General features: G+C 49.0%; 1 protein-coding gene across 2 annotated transcripts in view; it reads right to left on the bottom strand.

The window, feature by feature from the left end:
• Positions 1–16,825, bottom strand: part of LOC104298979 (mitogen-activated protein kinase kinase kinase 3) — an 81,351-nt gene extending 64,526 nt beyond the window's left edge. For both annotated transcript variants that reach the window (XM_054171354.1, XM_054171355.1), the window contains exon 1: positions 16,757–16,825. The gene's annotated coding sequence lies outside the window, so the exon portion shown is untranslated. The remainder of the gene's footprint in view (positions 1–16,756) is intronic.
• Between the last annotated feature and the right edge of the window lie 231 nt (positions 16,826–17,056).

The following is a 17,056-nucleotide window of genomic DNA, read 5'->3' as shown; positions in this document are numbered from 1 at the left end:
ATTCTATTCTATTCTATTCCATTCCATTCCATTCCATTCCATTCCATTCCATTCTATTCTATTCTATTCTATTCTATTCTATTCCATTCCATCCCATTCTATTCCATTCCATTCCATTCCATTCCATTCTATTCTATTCTATTCTATTCTATTCTTGCAAATGACTGACAATTGGATGTTGCAGCAGCATGCCTCAGTAAATAATTTTGTTCTGTTAGTTTCTTTTCTTGCTTTAGAGTAATAATGGTTTTAGCAAATTCAACTAACTAACCAGTGATCTACAATGGCATATAAAATAGCTCTGCTTTTGCATACAGATCTCAAACTTCTGGAAACCCATAAAACAAGGGAGCTAATCAAAGGGTTTAAGGAGGACTCTTCTAACAGCAAAAAAATCAGACCCTATCTGGTCAGAGTTCATGTGTTTCCTTATTTTACATATAGAACAGACAAGTCAAGTAAAGCAGATTTCCAGGGAACGGATGTGGTCCCCAAATGTTTGGCTTTCCACTTGCATCAAGACCTGCACAGCACAGAACCACAGCTGAACTGAACTCAAACTTGTTACAGAGGAACTGCCTCCTCCAGCAACTGGAGGAGCCAAAACAACTTGCAGGCATGGTCATTATGCCCCAAAGCCCACCTCAGTCCCACCATACTCCCTGCCTAAAAGTAAATGTTAGAATCAGGCACTGATGAGGCAAAGTCTAAAGGATCTTCCTCTGCTGCAATCGAGTACATTCATCCCCCTGAAAGCAAGCTGAACCAGGATTAAATTTAGCCCTGCCTACCGAGGATGAAGGTTTGCAGCTAGAGGAAAGCACTGCTCTGCATCATTTCCTCTTTTACAGGGTAAAATCCTGTCCTCAGATAGTCATCTGTGCACTTACAAAGCAGAGAAAAACCTTTGTGCAAGTTACAACTGCAGAAACCCTTTTACTTGAATGAACATCCCCTGCACAAACACAGTAAAGGGGAAGGTCTATCTCTACGTGCAGGAAAAAAGCCAACACCAAAGAGTGTTGTGCTTTTTATCTCCTGCAGGTTTTTATGACTTTATTGTTGTGCTGCTTCTCAACTGACTGAAGAGTTTCTGGGAGATACATTAAAAAGAATTGTATCTGGAAAAGCGATGTTTCAGGCCTCTTTCTTCTGTGTCCCAGGAGAAAAACTGGGAGAAGGAGGAGGGGAAACCACAAAGGAGGAATGGATACTAAACCTCCAGATGCAATACATCCTCAGAAAAGCATTTGTCTCAGTGCAAAATCTTTCCTAGGAAAAGCAACTGGGAGAAAAGTATCTGTGCAGCACCAATCTGCATCAGAAGCATCAGAAATGAAGAGTGTCCATGAAAAAAGCTTTACACCAAAGAGCTGCAAAGGCAATGTTGTGCAATGGAGAGCTTGGCCCAAGAGCTGGCATCTGCAGCAGGGACTGGGATACCCAGTTCTCCACAAGGCTAATGGCAGGCAAGAACCTCTCTCTGTAGCTTTTTGACCTCTGAGAACATCAAATATATCACAAACTGGTCCAACATCCTCTAATATGGAGATTAGCAGTAAGTGACCAAGCTTCAGACCTTGAAGCAGGGAGGTCCATTCCACTTCTAGGTGTGCAGGAAGACCTCATGACAGGATCAGGGCTTTGAAGCTACTGTGCCATCTTCCATGCTCCTCCTACCTTCTAGCTGACCCACTTTCTCTTACTTGCAGCATCCTGCTGATGGCACACTGGATAACTCCTGTATCTCCTGTGAGTTGTCCTACCAGCCCTTGTATGGCACCATCCACCCTTAAGTGGCTGCGATCGATCATCCCTCTCACAGCCATCCCACCGCACAGCTTCTTTAACAAGCCACAGCCTCACCCCTGCAGCCTGTCTAGATTTGATTGATCATAGCACAACCTTCTGATCGACTGTGAAGCTGAGGGCTGAAGACTAATTGATCGCTTTCTGCTCTCTCAGCAGCTACCTCATGGGCAAGAAGCGTGAGCTCTACTGCACGTGGGGACCCGAGGACTGGCCCTCAAGAGTCACTGCAGAATTAGCAAGGTCCTTTTCTAGCTCATGCCACCTCTACCATGCAATTCTAGATTGACAGCAGACCAAGGGGAAGAAGCACAGCTCACCAAGCACTTAGTGGCAGGCAAAGAGTAAAAGACATGTTATGCTTTGGGGCTGAAGGACCATGCTCTACACAGCCCCAGGACACTGCTCTCTACATAAGCTGCTGGTTTGTGTGTGGTGATGGGGTTATGAAACAGAAACATGTGGGTCTGCCTTCACAGAGGTTTTGTTCTCCTTGTCCTCCTGACTTGCAGTATCACATGAACTCGAGTACACTTGCCTTCATGTGTGATGGAACACGATAGAAAATGAGCCATCAACAGTGCAGGAGCCAGACTGGGCAGCACACAGCCATATGTTCTCACAACCTTACAGCTCTGTGGAGCAGGTGTATTGCCCAAAGCTCAAAGACCTCAGGGCCTGCCAGGTCTGCCCTGCTACTCTTGCCAGCCCTTTGCCATCCTATTTTCACATAGCTGTGGCTCAGCAAAGCCCATGCATAAGCTGTTGGTTGCTCCAGTGCCCACAAGGCAGAATCTTCTGGAGAAGCAGCGGCAAGCTCTAGCTGCCCAAGCTGTGCTACCCATAGCTGTCATGTAATGGTGACCTGCTACCTGCTCCCTCCAGAGCAAGGCAGCAGGTCATGGCTGCTGCAGACTCTCCTTCATTCCCCAAGCCCAGTGGATGGAAGAAAAGATGAGGAAACTGAGTAAAAGGGAAGATCCTGACTCTAAATTCAGCTTAGGGCATCACAAAATGTGAGGCTGAGAGCGTGACAGATCACCAAGGCCAAGAGCAGTCTGCAAGGGAGGCAGTGATGAGTAATTTCCTCTTAAGGCATCCAGCCTGGTGCGGTGCAATGGAAAGTCACAGACAGCAGAAGACTGTGGGCTTTTTTGGCCATCTCAGAGGAAGTCTGACCTGAAGATCTGCAGAAGACAGAAGCCCATCACCCTTGCGAGACAGTGGACCAACCCTGAGCTGTCAAGGCAGTCACACAATACCTCTGAACAGGAACACCAGTTGCTCAGCTACTCCAAAAGCAGGTCACTTACTAGGCACAGCAGGGAAACAGTCAACTACTTTTAAGAAGAAAGCTCTGGAGCAATACAGTTCAGCTCAATATTGATTCCCACGGCCCTGCGACAGAGAGAATTCATTTCCAGGATGGAAAGGAACATATGCCTGCATATCAAAACAAAATACAGAAGCCTTTCCAGTTCTTCAGCTGCATTTCAATGGAAACCAGAAGGCTGTCATGATGGAAAGATTTCAGTTTCCTAATGAATCCTCCCTGCTGAGCATTTAACGCTGCTAATTGATGAGGAAAGGCAGCGTCCAGACACGGCTTACAATTGCTTTTTGCATCTTTAGGCCAAGTTTTCTCTAAGTCAAATAATAATATGGCAGATTTGCACCCTGTGTGCAGAGCACCCTGCTCCAACACCCTTCTCCCTGGAAGATGTCTGGTTGAGGCAAAGCTCATCTCAGGGCTCACTTACAAGTGTTGGAAGTGCTCCTGGAAAACGCCATCTGCGATATTGTCACTTCCACAGAACGTGCCAAGGGAAAGACCATCGGTGCCAGGGCCACAGTCTGTACCATCAAACTCCCAGCACCTACCCTCCACAGATCTAGGGGCTATCTTCTCCTGATTCAACAGAGCAAGCCATCAGATGTCCCACAGTACCTCCAGAAAACTAGAGGAAACAGATCATCAGGCCCCACAGCACAGCCCCAGGAGCCCAGCATAATGTCACCAGCAGCAAAACATCTCACTGGTGGCAGGGCAGGCTTGGTTGCTCGCCTGCCTCACAGAACAGTCCTTGGCCTCTAATCCTGAATACTGATCTCTCACTGGTGTTAAGCAGGAGACAGCTTTGGAGCTGGTGGAATGATCCTACAGGCAACAGCCAACACAGTCGTGACATGAGAAGGCAGTTCAGCACATGACTGGGTATGAAGGTTCTGCTCCCATACCCTGCCTGTGGTGAGCATACTCTTCAGTTCTTCCCCAAATCAGTTAGGTGCAGAACCTGTCCCTTTACCCTCAAAACTCAGCAATTCCAGTCAGGGAGAGGCTAAGTGCCCCGAGCTGCAAATGAAATCAGGAAGCACAAAATGAAAAAAACCCAACCAAACCAAACAACAACAACACCAAAACATGCATGGAGCTGTGCTATGGTTACTGAGGAGCAATAAACGAAGCAGTGCTGATGGTCCCCAAGCTGAAGCCTGAAACTCCAGCACTGATCCGTGTGTCAGAGCAATAACATTTCCACCTGTGCCTTTCTGATGTTCCCTCTGGGAGCCTTCACACACTGCTGTCATAGATCATGGCCAACAGAGCCCAGGCCAGTGGTGCAGATGTCAAGCTGGCTGACCTCTCCTTACCAAAAGGCTTCCCCTCCCCACCCCCCCCCCCATTACTTTTCAAACCACCTACTCCATTATAAAGAAAAGGTAAAATTAGCTTTTTCCTAGAACGATGCCTGCACAAAGCTGAGTCCCAGCAACTCACAGTGAAAGCTCCAAGCATGCAAAGAATGCCAGATCTAGAGCTTCTGGCCCTTTCACTACACAATCCTCTCGCTGCAAACAACTTGTGCACGTGCAAATTGAGTCACGTGCACGCAGCGTTCCTCACCTGCGCTGGCTGGCTGCTCCTCTTCCATAGCACCCTGAGTAAATTACTCCTGTCTAACCAACAGCCTCTTAATAAATATACACCAGGGAGAAAAGTTGCATGCCAGCAGGGAGGTGGATGAGATGATCTAATAGGACCTTTTCCATCTCTTAGCTTTTATGCTTAGTCACAGTACAAATATCTCCCACGTTGAAAAGAAACATGCTGGCTTTGCTTGCCTGCTTATGTTGGGAGAGTGTTGCCCTCTGAAGACATTTCATTTGCCAGCTGTTAATCCACTCATGCTAGCAGGACTTACTCAAGAAGAGTTAGGCAAAGGAAGACTTGCATTTGCTTGGCTTTTGGCTTCAGTGAGCTCTGAGGCATCCAAGCTAGTCCTACGTTTCCCTTCCCAGCAGACACAAGGAGCACAGGAGCCTCATTTCTGTGTTATGAGGGTATTTGTGTTTCTCTGATCACTCAAGCCTGATCCATTCCACCATGGAGAGGCACTAAATTTACTTTTTCAGAAAGAGCTTGGCAAGAGGACAGACAGAAAGCATCCTCTTGATCAACCAGCCATGTCAAGCCTCCCACAACAGACTGTCAGATAACAGCTCAAAAAACCCCCACACATCACCCAGAAAAGGAAATCCAAGTAACCAAAGGGTCAGAGGAGAAGAGAATCCAATGTAGTTTAGACAGCACAGAATAGGACAGCATTATTGGGTTGGAAGGGACCATTAAATGTCATCTAGCCCAACTCCCTGCAGTGAGCGGGGACACCTTCAACTAGATCGGGTTGCTCAGAGCCCAGTCAAATCTGACCTGGAATGTTCCCAAGGATGGGGCATCTACCACCTCTCTGAACAACCTGTGCCAGTGTTTCTCCACATATCTCTTTATATCTGGTTTGAATCTCCCCTCTTTTAATTTAAAGCCATCACCCCTTGTCCTGTTGCTACAGACTCGACTAAAAAGTCTGCTCCCCTCTTTCTCATAAGGCCCCTTAAGCAGTGGAAGCTTATGTTACAACTTGCATTGGCATCAGTTCATGCCACTAGCAGCAGCAAAGGCCTTTCCTAGTTTTAAAACACAAGTGAAGCATCATTATGCAGGGAAAGGTCCAGAGGCTGCCTTACTGCAGCACCTGCAAAGTGTGTGCAAGCAAAGCACGCACCAAGATGCAAGGCTTCTGCAAGAGATTATCCTCACGTGTAATCTACCAAGCACCTGAGAGCCTCAGGATCTGCAAATCTCACCATGTAAGGAAAAAAAAAATCATATAAATGATATAAAAACCAACACACCATATAAAAAAACCTAAAAAATACAAAGCCTCACCATCTAGAGCTCCCAGAGAGACACCAAGGAATGGGGAAGCAATGCTGGGAAGGGAGTCAGGACTAGAAAGCTCTGCTTCATTTTCTAGCTCAGCTGCTGAACCATGGGATGACCCTGAGCAGCTCTCCTAGAATTCAGTGACTTTCATAAGCAGCCAGTTTGTGGAGCCACATGATTACATCAGAATCCAGACTTCCCTTTTTTTTTGTTAAAAAGAAGTGTTTCTGGATGTCAGAAGCTGAAGAAAGATGTGTAAGTCATGAAGTTTCAAGTGCTCAAGCAATAGCGGGGGGAATATATAAATCACTACTTTAAACTTAAATATGCATTTTGGAGGAAATAGTTTCATCCAGGATTCTTTTCCCCCAATACTATACAGTGGAAACCTTAGGCTGGGGGGGGGAATGACTTAATTTGGAGGGGTTTCCAACATCCCCATGAGAAAATGCAGCTTTCATAGCAACAGCTGCCTAGAAAGTAGGCAGCCCCTTTGGGTACCCTGATGCTGGCCTCCCTACTCACAGGAGCAGTAGGCACTGAGGGGGGTGATCCTAAGGCACAGCAGTTTAACTAAAAAATTAAAATAACAAGACAATAGAGCAGCCTTCCACATTTTGCTTCCACTTCTTTTGGTCCAGCACCAAGCCCTGGAAGTCAGCTATGTGCTGGCATCCTTTGCTCACCAAAACTCCTGCATCTACAGCTGCTGGTGGGTCCTGCCCAGCAGAGATACCTTGTGGCTAGAACTAGCCTGTAAATAAGGACCTGACCTACTCAAAAAAGCCTGTGCTGGTTCTTATGGAGCTCATCTCATGCCTTCATGCTGTGCCATCACAGCACTCCAGGCACATGGGCTGAAGCTAGCCACCTAGGAGTAATGAACTTTGGACTGGCATTCAAATATCCACAAGCACCACCAAGAGGAGAAGAGTGCAGGGTCACACCTATTTCTTTTCTTTTTGCATGGATGAAAACTATTAAGACCTAGAAGACTTGGATCTGGGGTGTGCTATGCTATGCACTGAATGTATTATATCCATGGAAAACGTGGGTAAACACCACACTTGGGATGAGACCAGAAGTCTTCACCCACTCTGCCCAAAACTCACCAAGTTAAGGTGAAAAGAAATTCCAAGGAGGAGAACAACAGCTCCCGGTGCAGAGTGCTTGTACAGACAGCAACCCCAGAGCCAAGCCCAGGGGGTGGCATGCATCACCCTGACTTGAGCTCAACTGTGCCATTCCTCGAGCAAGAAGGATTTGCTTCTCATCAGCTGTGCAGGAGCAGCAGCAAGTTCCTGCCTCGCAGGACACACTCGGGCAGAAAAAGGGGAAAAAGGAAGCCTTGCTGTTCTCCCTGGCAAACCTTCCTGGCTTTCTGTATTATCTCATCTTGGAGATTACAAGGAAGTGAGCACAAACCTGCTCAGGCACATTGTTCCCGCTCAGCCCTGGCCAACAGCCGGCCCTTGTGCTTCTCTGCTCCTGCTGGTCCCAGGACAGACCTGTTGCCCTTCTGCAGCCTTCAGGCAGCTCTAACCCATTCCCACAGCACACCAGGACACGCTTCTGCCTGCCCAGCTGTGGAATCCAGGCAGTGGCAGGGAAAATGCACAGCACGAGAGGTTGGTCCACATCTATTAAACTCCTGAACAACGCTGACATTGCTGCACACGGCATTTAACGAGCCCAACCCTCACTCCTTATGCCACCTGCAGAGCACAGGCACCTTAAATCCACTGCTCCACAGACCTCCTTATTCAAACAATTACTTTCTGCCCAGCCAGGATTTCCCCTTCCTTCTCTCTGCCTGCTCTCAGGTGCCTGCAAAGGGAGGCCAGAGTTGGGAAAATTACTGCAGAGGCTGCCACAACCTGGCTGCAGAGGTGGCAAAACACTCGGGGACCTCCTGCTATCTGCAGTTACCACACAGCTATCAACACTGATTCTCCTCCAGATAATGCTAATCTTGCTGCACTTGGTTCTCAGGGATTGAAGTGCTGCTCCCTTTAGACTGCACACATGAAACTACACAGTGAATCAAGGGTCTACAAATAAATATGTTTTTAAAACATATTGGCCAAACACTGAAACACCTCTTGCTAACACTCTGCCTTGCTGCAGATGCAGATTCCTCTGAGTAAATATTATCAACAACAAAAAAAAAAGGTTGATGCAATTATGGGTTTGTTTGCAGACTTTTCTCTGCACCTCCTTCTCCTTCCCCCAGAAGAATTTGGTTTAAGAGAACAATACCACCCAAAACGTTCCTATGCTTGCTGGTTTAAAAAGAAATAGACAGCTTACAGCTCTGTAAGAGAACACCACCACCCAATATGTTCCTATGCTTGCTTATTTCAAAGGAAATATACAGCATGCAGCTCTGTAAGAGAACAATACCACCCAAAATGTTCCTATGCTTGCTTATTTCAAAGGAAGCATACAGCATGCAGCTCTGTAACATTATTAGCACCTTTCCCCTCTTTACAACAAAACACCACGAAATGAGACATGCTATGAAACCTAATCAGACTTGGAAGTTACAGGTCTTATTTTCTCCCTCCTTTTCAAATGAAGTATTTTATTAGGCAAGCTCAGAAAACCAGATCACAGTCAAAGAAACGAGTTTGGAAATCCCCCTCCCTCCACCTCCACTGCTATTTGCTAAGGAAACCAGATGTCCAAACGCAGCCAAAAAATGATCTCAGCCATTCTTAAGAGAGCCTACAGTGCATTTTCATGAGTCATGGAAAGCAACAACTCGTTGCTTTGGTAATGCTAGGTAAGCAACTGGTGGTCATCCATCCACAGCCAGACTTTGAGCTATAAGTCAAAGAGCAGGCAGAGCTTGACAGATTACGTCAGAGACCGCCCCAAAATAGAGCCTTGCAGCAAGTTTAACCTTGCAGGAGGTTTTATAAGACAAGCCACAAAGCATGTCCTACAATACCATTCAGTAGCTGGGATCCCCTCTGGTCCCGATCCTGCATGGCAGGGGTGTTTCCCAGCTCCTGCTCTCAGAGCAGGCAGATGCCCACTATGGCCAGCAAATGGAGGGGCAAGCAACAGGCAGGGGCAGGGGCTGGTGAGGAGGTGGTAAGTCCCTTACTCACACTGTTCCCACAAGCTGAAGCAAACAGGAAATCTGCTCCATGCCAGCTCAAAACCTAACACTGGAGCAAGCAAGCTTGTAGTAAGAACTGAAGGATGCTTCATCCACCAGACCCCTTCCAGCACATATACACAGGACTTGATGCACACACGAGCACCAGAGACACGCTTAAGCTTTCATCAGTCCCTGGCTGAATTGCTTGGTCTTCATTTCACAACAGCTGCAAACTAATAAGCAGAAGGATGTCAATCTGCAGCTAAGCAGAAGACCCCTGTGTCTACTATCATCAGGACTTGTGCAATACATGTATATGCAATTTCTCCAAGCACTGCAAAGTGAAAAGCAAGCTTTCAAAATACAGACCTAGGGTTAAGGTTTTGAAAATCCAGCCCAAGACATGTCAGGGAGGTAAGAGATTTCTCCTGAGACACCCTTTCCAATGCACCCCAAATTCTTCCCCAACCACCTCCCACCTTCACCACTTCTTGGTAACTCACAGCTAACAGTCACCACTGCCCAAGAAGGTCCTGTGGAGGTGAGACACTGAACTGCACCTCTCTGGAAATGCATGCTATGAAAGGCAAAGCAGCTTCCCATGTAGTGATCAGCTGGGTATTGAAGTCTTGCTCCACTTCACCCAAGTCTCCATTAGCTTTGGAACTCTGTGAGGTGGTCCAGAGTGAAAGCACAGTGTGCCACACTACCTCTCTTGGACCATTCAACTGGCTTCCTGAAGGCAAAGTCTGCCTGCACAGGATTTCCTGGACACAGACCAAGACTTGAACTGTCTCATTCCCTGCTCTCCCTACAGAGATGAAGACAGCTGCAATCTCCAGAGCCTTTTGTTGTGGTTGTTTGGTCTTGCCTCCTACAGCACAAATTGTGAACAGAAAACACATCCTCACCCTGACAGCCCCATCCCGAAGCCAAGCAGGCATGCACCAGATGTTAGCCATACCAGTAATGCTGCAGGTGAATACTGCAGTGATTAAAGGTTTCCTCTTGAGTCACCAGGCAGGTAACAGTGACACACATCATGCACGTATTTAACAGTGCAGTGCCCTGGGGAGCTCCAGCAAGCATCCCCACCCCAACAATAATAAACAGGCAAGAAGGGGCATGGTTCATCAAATCCTTCACACTCATGAGATTATTTCAGCCAAGCAAGGCAAAGCCAAGTTAATCTTCAGGTATGTAGAAAACAGAGTTGCCCTTTCACTGGAGTCATCCATCACCCAAATCAGCATCCAGGAGCACTTCCTATTTCCCAGGTAGCAGAGCTAAAATGGACCATATCACAAGAAAGGGAGCAAGCAGACATCAGCTCAGGCCACCAGTGAAGCAGATGGTCACAGCCAACAAAGCCAGAGGAAGCCATCTGTGCAGAAAGCCAAGGATGAGGAGTGGGAGAGAGAGCACTGGGACTGTGTGGTCCCACATTCGGCTGGCCCTGGTGGTCCCACTCCTGCAACAGGAGATGTCAGCTGGGCTTCCTCTGGCTGCCAGCATCAGAGATGCAGCTCATGGAAGTCACCAGAAGCCAAGTACAAGAAGTTTCCAGTAAAAATTCAAGAAAGAAGCATGACAGGGCTTGCCCCACCATTTTTCCAAGGCACTGCAACTGGTCCCCTTTGGCCACCTTTCAGAAGGATACCATGAGAGCACTAGAACAGCACCTTTCCCGGCTCTTCTCCCTCTGGCAAAACACAACACAGCTCAGGAGCAGCTCGAATGCACCCTGCCGCTGGCTTCATCCCAGGCAGCAGCACCGCTCAGAGCCGGACCTTGAACCTCTCAATAAAACCAGTGATGCAATAAGCTAAGCACAGCTCAGTGCAGACTCTGTTTATCTCTTTTACTTGCCACCAACACCATCCAAGGAGAAATAACTGACATATCTTGCATACTTCTCTAATGACTCTCGGTTAGCACCAGCACTGAGGGACTAAGATCAAGGAGCAGTAAACGCATTCCACCAGTTTATTAACAGGGTGCTCAGGTTTCCCAAAAGCCACTCTGCAGGACTGCTGCAGTGGGATCAGTGCTGTAATTTCAGTGCTGAAAGGCAAATAGAAAGTAGTGTAGCTACAGTGTGAGCACCTTGCATCAGGAAGGAAAGGTTTCCAGGAGCTCAGTCTGGTTATCTTCATCAGTTCATCAGAACAAGCCTTGCTCCGCAGCTTCACACTGTATCAATGTGTTCACCAATCTCAACAGAAGCAAGTCCAAATCACAGGGTGCCATGTTGGAAGGGATGTAAAGGATCGTCTGGTCCAACCTTCCTTGGCAAAATGTGGTCTGCACAAGATGGCCCAGCACCCTGTCCAGCTGAATCTTAAAAGTGCCCAATGCTGTAGCACAACAGCAGCAAGCAATCCAAATAACCCATCACAAAGAACTTCGATGTACACATCACATGCTTATCACAACGGACTTAAACGTACAAGGAGAGATATCAACAGATGCTCCAAAGCCTTTCTCCAAACCTCTGCACTGAAACAGCAGCAGACCTTGTAGAATAATACAAGGGTCATTCACATGTGATGTTTGGGCTGAGAGCTGTTGCACAGAAATTTTTCAGTAGTCCCTTGGGAATGTGTGGGCACTTGGAAGCCGCCGTGCAAGAGACACCTTCACACGGACAAGACAAACGGCATCACTGCGGGACAGCCCACGTACTGCAGCAACACACTCAATGCATTGCAGAGGCTACAAACACCCTTCAGCAGTGTTGTATTTAAGACCTTCCTACCTCCTTCATAAAGGCTTCTTAAACCACAAATTGTTCTCTCAAAGCAATTGTTCAGAGTCCTTTCTCCAAGTCACCTGGCCATCAAGCAGACTACTTCTTACTTTGCACACAAGCTCCTGCCCGTGTCTGCAGAGTGCCTCTACTCCACCCACCTAGGGCTATTTTTTTCAAGCAATTTGGTACTTAATCACTACCTGGACACTTAACCCACCCCACTCCAAGGACCTGGCCTGCATGCATGCTCTTCACACAACAGCCCACGCAGGACCTTGGCTGGCTCCTTCCAGGATCCAGTCCGTGCTACTCGGCACAGCATGTATTCCCAACTGGACTTTGTCCCGTGCAGCTTCTACCGTGCCCAGCCAAACCGTGGCTCAGCTCCACCCTGGGTTTCATTGCTGTTGTGACTTGTTCTCCCTGGGCTTGCCTGGATCACCTTGCAGAATGGAGAGTGTAACATTAAGAGAGTTTTCACAGAAGTGACAATTCCTTCCACATAAAATGGTGGCCAACCTGGGTTTTAGCTCGGGAAAGCAGGACAAGCTCCAGCCCACTATGGATTCTCACTAAATTCAGAGTTCTTTGCTTTCTGCTAACATTTACATTAGCATCTTCCAGGGCAGGAAAAAGTGTTTGGGGAATGCATTTGGAAGCTAAATCCCCCTCTTTTAGGGAGCACAGGTATACCTTTCACTCTTGACTTCTAAAAGCCTCAGGAAGTCCAGGTCAAACCTCTGTGTAGCCTTCACAGGTGTCCCAAGTGCTATGGCACCTGACACAAAGATGACATGCAATAGCACGTTCTTAGATCTCAGAGTAGGGAAGCAGAGGAAGATCTGCAAGCAGCTGCAGGGCTCAGCTATGAACCCACACACCCTCCACTCGCCAAACCCTTCAAACACAACTGCTGTGGCACCAGGTGAGCTGCCTTTGGACCAAATTCCTCCACAGGTCCCCTCTGCAGGCCATGCTAATGCTGCATCTTCCACCATGCTGGACTCGGCTTGACCCCAAGCTCCAGGGAAGGCTCCAGTCCCAGCACTGAAACAAAACAGGCAGCTGTGTACCCCCAGCCTGAAGCTGTATAATCAGTCTTCTGCAGGGAACAGCTTTCCCAGCAGCTTTGAAGAGCATCTGTTTTAAAGGAGAGCTTTACTTTTCCTTTTCTTGCATCACTTCGGATGAGCTAGGGCAGACTGATTTGGTTGGACTCTGGTGGCATTTTAGTGACTAATGGGAAGATTACTTGGCCAGACCAGATCAGAACTGCAGGGACAGACAGAAAACAAATAAGAATGCCTACATGCATACTCACTTGGGTCTTCACAGACAGAAAAGCACTCGCCTTATCCACCTGATGCCCACCACGGTGCTCACCACATCAGACAAGGGCTCACACCACACAGGATACAGGGCAAGCTCACAGAGACACCATGTTTCAGGCACAACTGGGATGACATTTGCCATCTCTGCATCTCGTACCATACCCAAAGGTAAATGTGCTCCTGACCTGCTGCAAACTCCTGGTCGTCCATTTCCCGTTGTGGAACTTAAACAGGAAAATCAAGTCTGGGGACTGAGGGTGCACCCACCAGGTTCAGGAGCAGTGGGCTGCTTATAGCTTCTCTGAAAAGTGTCTGAGGAAAACAAAAAAAAATCCAACCCTTGAATTCTATATTCCTCTTCTTATGGCTCCATAATGTATTTTCCATCCCCCTGCTGCACAGCTGACATTCTGCACATGTCTGTGCACATTGCACTTGGCCTCTAGAGGAGAGAGTGGAAGCAACTGAGCCCTGCAGCCTCCTGCTGCTGTCAGGCATCAGCAAATCCCAGACCCATCAGCTGCAGCTCCCCTTCCTCTGACCGAGCTGCAAAGGGCTTTGCCACCTCTTGAGAAAGGCTAGTACATGGGATGCATGCCCCTCGTCTGTGCTGAATCTCAGGATCTAAAGAGTCCAGAGATTTGAAAAGAGAGAGAAAACACATTTCTTCAGACCAGATGAACTGTATGAGCTGAAGTGTAGTTGAATCTCTCTCTTTCTTTTTCCTTTCAGATATTTTCCTCAAGTAGAAAAGCCAAGGTAAGCTCAGAGTGATTGCTTCCTCCCAATTCTTAGCCCTGAGGTTTGCTGCTTCAGTGCGCAGACAGGCTTGTATGCTCCAAAGCCAGTCTGTGTTCACCAAAGAGTCTAATAAAAGATATCCCTTCTAACAGCAAACCCTGACTCACTTCCCTCTTGCTTCAACCAGCAGGTCTCTGAGAGCAGGGCCAGATGAACCACAGTAGAATCATAAAACAATTTGGGTTGGAAAATACCTTAAAGATCATCTAGTTCCAACCCTTCTGCCATAGACAGGGATAACTTCCATTAGACCAAGTTACTCAGAACCCCATCCAATCTGGGCTTGAATATTCCCAGAGATGGGGCATCCACAACTTTTCTTGGCAACCTGTTCCAGTGCCTTACTACCCTCACAGTAAAAAGCTCCTTCCTAATATCCAATCTAAATCTACCCTCTTTCAGTTTAAAGCTGTCAAGCCTTATCCTATCATTATGTGCCTTCATTAAGAGTTCCTCCCCAGTTTTCTTGCAGGTCCCTTTAGGGGCTGCTATAAGGTCTCCCAGAAACCTTCTTTTTGCCATGCTGAACAACCCCAACCCCCTCTGTATTCACAGGAGAGATGCTCCAGCCCCTTTTCTGGGGGCCTCCACTGGCAGAAGATCCTGCCAGCTTTGGAGCTTTGGCTCCCAGATCCATCTGGGGGGAGCAGGGCTGGAAGCACACCCCCTTCCATCCTAGAGCAGTACACTCCATCCCACTGCTCTGCCAGGGAGCCAGACACATCGTGCGATCCTCGTTGGCATCTCCCCAGTGGGAAAAATTCAGAAAGCACATGAGGTCCAAGCTGCACACTAACATCACAGAGCACCATCAGGCAACAGCAACATTTCAGGAGGAATGGAGACAACTGTGCTCCTCTGGCTGCCATACTTGCTGGCTCTTTGAGACACAGTCTCCATCCTGGATGAAAATCCAGACTACATCTCTCTGCACCAGCACACTTCCCTCAACAACCTCTAAAAGGAGAAACACATGACCCATCAGCACATATTAACAGGGCAGAGTTGTGGGCTTCTGATGGAGATTTAAGACCCATGGAAAAAGCTGTGGTACCAAAACCAGTTTATAGAGAGAATGTATAAAAGAGTCTTTAAATCCACATCCCACCAGGCTGGCAGCCCATTCAGCCTCACGTCCTGCCTCCAACAGAGGAGCTTTTACAGGCTGCAAAACCTTGCTAGTGCAAAGGCTGTGCCCAGCCGTGGAGGTCTGCTCTGAATCTGGAAGACCCCTGGGAAACAATGAACCCCCTTATATAACTACTGTTAAACTAAGGGTTCTGGAAGCTGCACCAACACAGTTATCACAAGACACGGGTAGGCACAGACTAGCCCCCACATGCGGCTGATCTCCTGCACACCTGAAGAACAGCTTCCAAGCACCGTGCTCCAGACACTAACCCTGCACGGAGCTACATCAGACTGCACATGCCAAACTGGAAGTAAAATCACAAAGTGGCACAGAAGGAAACTCCCCCAAACTCCTTGCACTCACCGAAGATAAAGAGGTTGACACCAGAAATCCCTGGCATCACTTAAACTGCACAAATCCCAAGCCTCCAAAACCCAAGTGAGCCCCATGGTTTGGATCTACATACCAGAAACACACAGACCCTGCATCAAGCCAGGAGCGGGTCTACTTCCAAAAGCCACCGGATTACAACACAGGAATTGAAGAGGAGGATAAAAGCGGCAGCCGAGGGGGAAATTGCTCTCCAAGCAGCATGGGGCCAGCAAGACGAACTTGGCCGCCGCACTCAGCCTGGCGAGCCTGCTGTCGCCCACCTACTCACGCTGGCACACGGCTGCCACCTCTGCTCCACTTTCTGCCTGGCCACAGAGTGTGAAGTTTGGTGCTGGCAGAACAAACGCTCCCAAAGCATCAGCCTGACTCACGGCACAGATCCTCACATGTCCGTTCAGGTGGAAATCCAGCTTTCCAGCTTCGGTCACTCACGCCACACAGGTACTGGCTTCCCTACCCCACGGGGGTCCGTGCCCGCCGCTGAGCCTTCCTCTCACCACTCACTCCATCCTCATCGCTCAGGACAGTGTGCAGGGAGGACTTTGCACACGGTGAGCCTGGGAAGTGAGGGCCAGCTGGGCATTCCTGCAGCTCCCTGGCGTGGACCTGCCTCTTCCCACCGAAGCGGGACCCAAGTGACTGCAGCCAGCGACATACCCGCTGGCTCCGGAGTTTAATGCGCTCCCATAATGGGACCGTCTCGATTAGGGTCTAATCCCGGCGCTCGCTGTCGGTTAGCGGCATCTGGGTCAGGCTGCCAGGCTGACACATGGAACCAGAAAATAACCTGGGAAAAATCTTTACCTAAGAGCGGTGACACACGACGACAAATGAGCTGGAGCCGGCAAATCCCCAAAGCGGAGGCAGGTCCTGCCCGTGCTCCGCACCCACGCACACGAAACCCCCACACCTTCCTCCTGGGGACTCTCTCCAACACCCTCCTCATTCCCCAAGCCTCCACGAACCCATCCGAGCTTCTTTCCCGAGGGATAAGCTCCCGCTTGCAAGACTGGAAGTGGAGGAAGCAAAAGCCTCCTAAGTGCCATACCCGGCTGCAAAACTCTCGCTCACCGCTGCGAAAAAGACCATTGAAACAAGCTAAAAGAGCGAAACAAACCCGCGCACCGCAGCCCAGAGCGGCTGCAGGGACCTATTACCCACGGAGCGTCCCGTCCCCCGAGTGGAGAGAAGCGAAGAGACTCACCGATGCGGCTACCCGCGGAGGGCCATTCCCCGAGCACCACGGTCCCAACGCACGGCGAGGCTCGGCACGGCGAGGCTCGGCACGGTGAGGCTCGGATCGACACGTCTGGCTAGACTATGGCTCGGTGCGGCGCGGCTGGACTGGGCACCGCTCGGCGCGGCGGCGGCTGCAGCAGCGGGACGCGGGGCGGGGCGGTGCACAAAAGCAGGAGGAAGCGGTGACGCGCGGTGCCGCCGCGGCCAATGGGGGACCGAGGATAGGGCCCCAGGCTGGCCCTGCCACCACCCCCCGGGCGACTGA

Source organism: Dryobates pubescens, chromosome 21 (genome assembly GCF_014839835.1).
Source record: "Dryobates pubescens isolate bDryPub1 chromosome 21, bDryPub1.pri, whole genome shotgun sequence".
NCBI lineage: Eukaryota > Metazoa > Chordata > Aves > Piciformes > Picidae > Dryobates > Dryobates pubescens.
The sequence above is the reverse complement of the archived record's forward strand: the minus strand, read 5'-3'. Positions and strand labels throughout refer to the sequence as shown.